The sequence below is a fragment of the Triticum dicoccoides genome, chromosome 6A, assembly GCF_002162155.2.
Source record: "Triticum dicoccoides isolate Atlit2015 ecotype Zavitan chromosome 6A, WEW_v2.0, whole genome shotgun sequence".
Taxonomy (NCBI): Eukaryota; Viridiplantae; Streptophyta; class Magnoliopsida; order Poales; family Poaceae; genus Triticum; species Triticum dicoccoides.
Window position 1 is genome coordinate 53,696,148 of NC_041390.1, and position 3,797 is coordinate 53,699,944.

Genomic DNA, 3,797 nt, shown 5'->3' on the forward strand with positions numbered 1-3,797 from the left:
GTTCGAATCTCCCTCCGCAAGCCCCGCGCCAAAGTTTCCAGCGCGCTCCTCCCCGCCTCGAATCCCGATTTCCACCAAACATTTCGCGAAAATTTTCAAGATCCGCTGGCTCTTGGAGCCTTCCGACCAAAAATGGCAGGAAACGCAGACCCTCCGCCGAAAACTCAAATCTTTTCATCCCCCTCCCTCTCGTTCCCTCCTACCTACCTCCGCTACAAGTACACATGGAAGATCTTCCCAGTCCCAGCCACCTCGCCGCCTAGCACAGCACCGAGCCGGCCGGATTCCGATAGCGGCAGGCACCTCTTCTCTTCTCCGAGATGGCAGTCGACCGCGCCGACAAGGAGAATCTGCCGCCTGCCACCGCCGCCGCCGCCCGTCCTCATGGCGTAGCAGCCGTCAGGAGCTGCAAGCTGAAGCGGCTCGGGAGGGCGCGGAGGCGGGTGCCGCTCAGGGACATCACCAACCTCTTCGTTGCCGAGTCGGCGGTCGCCCAGTGGCAGCAGGCCCTGCTCCGGCAGCCGCGCGAGGAGTCGGCAGCGGCGCCGGCGGAGCTGGCCGTGAAGAACGGGCCTGCCGGCGGTGCGGCACTGAAGCCTGGCAGATACTTTCTCCGGAAGGAGTTTAGATAGCTACCTGCCTACCGATTGTAAGTGGATTATACGAGTACTTCTCATCTCATTGTCCAATTATTCGTTGGACAAGATTTGGTTGGATTGATTATAGGAAATGAGCTGCTGAAAGAAAAGAAATAGAAAAATATGTCAAATTGGATTTTTATCAATTAAACGTGTGTCATTCTGAATCGGAATCTGGAACTCTGCAGTACTACATATTTTGAGAAATACTCGGACTCGACATCTGCTTCTCTGCTTCTGTGGTTGACATTCGCAAAATATTGCCCATATTTTGTCATGTCTTGTGTATTAGAATTCAAATGCTGCTGCCAGCCTTTGTTTTCCATCTAGATTTGTCATCATTTGATCTTTGTGTCATGTTATGAATGGTGCTTTGGCATATGCACAAGCTTTTGATTAAAAAATGTTCTCTTATTTGAGTGACTTTTTGTTTTCAGATTTTACGGTGTCTGCCAGTTTGATGTGTCTAAATTGGAGCCAGTAGTTGCCAAGGTTTGTTAACATATTCCACTCTTCTGCAATCTCTGTATTGTTTTTTGTTAGTTCTCTTATGTAATGATGCAATCTCCATGAATGTGCAGCCACATTCCCCTGACAACCGTGCTCCAGCAAGAGAATGCAAGGATATCAAGATTGACCGAGTCTATAATGATGCTTGCACTGGTGGTAAGACTGAAGACTTAATTGCTGCTGCAAAGGTGTTCTCAGCTTTGGTAAGAAGCTTCAAACCTATCATCATGTAGCATGGTAGTATACAGTCAGGATTATTTTTTATTTTTATGCATTTTGCCATACACTCACGTGTCGTATTTTGAAACTTGCAGAGTACGGTTATTCTAATGGTCTTGTACATGTATTGTTTTTGTCAGTTTCTTATGTTGTCTTCCCTCTACATACTATGAATTAACGGCGCAGTTGTTAAAATAGGAAGTGTTGTAGGTTCTCTGTAATTCACTCTATGCAAAAGCATCTTGGGTCATCCTATTCCTGTAGTTCTTTGTGCCTAATCCTAAATATGCATTTGGGACATATTGCGGTAACTAAATCACACCAATCCATGGTTGCTTGACTTGCTACAAATTGTTTCCTTGATACAGGGCAAGAGGGTTTGGGTTCCCACTTTTCTGCTTGTCCCCGCGACGCAAAAGGTGATACTTCGTAATAAACTTATATGGATACAATCATCTTCCAATTTGTTACTGAAAAGAATGCAGAATCTTGTAGGTGCGGTTGGATGTGTATAGCCTTTCCATACCAGGATCTGGTGGCTAAATATCTAGAGGATGGCAGTTTTTCATAATTCAGATCATGCCAATAATTTTACGGCCTATTTTATGTTGGCATTTTTTTCTTCTAAAAAACGAAAATTAACTAGGCCTATGGGCAGAGCAAACGTATCCTTGGAGGGCAAGCTTGGTGTCGTATAGAAAGAAAATAGTTCGCTCAATCTCCCACCACGCTGGCATGTCCAACCCCTACCGAACGACACGTTCGATGGGAACTTCCTCTAGATATTACGGTCTTTTTTAATAGTGTTTCATATAGTCTCATAGCAATTTCACACTTTTTTGGTTTTCAAAACATGGCATTTTTTGAACTTACTATGCACTATTATTTTTTACATGGCAAATTTATTGATGACAATTTTTTGAAAAAAAAAGTGAATTGGGCCTAGACGTTTTTTCCTGCACGTTATATATTTTACTGGTCCATGGGTCGCTGGTAACTCCCCCTAAATGAACCGTATTTCCTATTTGGTGCCTTCAGCGCCGTTCACTTGCAATTCGTTAATTAGCGTTGAAGGCGCTCTTACCTGGGCTGGCCCATCTATGGGTGCCATGGGAGAGACCTCTTCCTGGTTTGGGAAGCTTCCCAGCCGGTTTCTTTCTTTCTTTCTTTTTTGATTTTGTTTTTTCCTGGACCGGTTTTCTTTAGTTTTTCTTTATTTTTTCTTTTTCCTTTTTCCTTTTTCCATTATTCTTTTTATTTTTATTTTTTATTTTAAAAAATGCATGATTCGTTTTCAGATTCGATGAAATATTTTTAAATTCGATGAACTTTTTTTTCAAGTTCATGATCTTTTTTCAAAATTTAGGAACTATTTTTCAGATTGACAAAATATTTTTTAAAAAAATTGTGAACTTTAAAAAAATTAATGAACTTTTTCAAATTTGTGAAATTTATTTTCAAATCGATGATCTTTTTTCAAATTGAGGAACTTTCCTAAAATGTATGAACTTTTTTTTGAATCGATGCACTTTTCAAATCGATGTGTCTTATTATGAGAAATATGTTACTCAACGAGTAGCAGTTGTAACTGAGAAAGGTTTTGTTGTATGCTTTTTCACTGGCGTTACCGACTTCTATCAGGAGCAAACATAACTGTTACATATCCACACAAAGGACATTATTCCAGAATGATACTGTACCTTAGTGCATGATTTGTTAGTTGTTGATGTCGAACCGTGAATACATCAGAGTACCCATTTTATACGCTTGGACCTATGCTTCACCATCTTGATCTCTCCATTGATTTTGCTGGTACATACCATCTTGTTGGATCAGAGGAGGCGGTGAGGTCGAGGATGTAGGGAGGCCAGTTGTTGTCCTTGAAGCTGAACGACGGACAACCCATTCACCTTCCTTGCTTGAGAACTTATGATTTTTGTTGGAAACCAATCGTATCTTATTGTTGAAATTGGTATAAGTGCAAGAGGTACCAAGGAGTGAGTGGGAGCTCTGAATGTCGACAGAAAGGTGCCAAAGTTAACAGAGAAATAGTTGCTCATCAATTATGCCTCAAGTCTGTGTCTTTCGGAGCTTCGCTTAACAACATCTCTAGCAGATTCTGTAAAACGGGCCATCCCGAATAATAACTGCTGATATATCGGACATGGGCGATTTTTCCAGCTCGAATAGACCTTGCAAAATTTAGCCATCCCGTAATTGTTTTTGCGGGATCCTGCATTCTGCGGGCCGTTTCCGCCATATCTACGGGAGCCACCCTCTTTTTGGTGTTTCATATCCTTGGCACAAAGGCCATTTTTGCCCGCTTCCGTTCCCGCCTCACTCGCCGCTGCTGCCGCCGCATCTCCCTGCCGGTTCTTGGTGCACCCGGCTGCCCCGCGCCATCCATTAGCTCCGTTGCCCCCGTGCCGC

At 43.1% G+C, this 3,797-nt stretch overlaps 1 long non-coding RNA gene across 2 annotated transcripts; it reads left to right on the forward strand.

Moving 5' to 3' along the window:
• Nucleotides 1–321: 321 nt before the first annotated feature.
• Nucleotides 322–3,525, forward strand: LOC119318942. 2 transcript variants are annotated; one of them, XR_005154288.1, is made up of 5 exons: nt 322–649; nt 1,076–1,130; nt 1,220–1,351; nt 1,736–1,786; nt 1,863–3,525. It is a non-coding gene; the product is annotated as an uncharacterized LOC119318942 (long non-coding RNA). The 2 variants fall into 2 exon arrangements; XR_005154287.1 differs by having other exon boundaries at nt 1,736–3,525.
• Nucleotides 3,526–3,797: the final 272 nt, after the last annotated feature.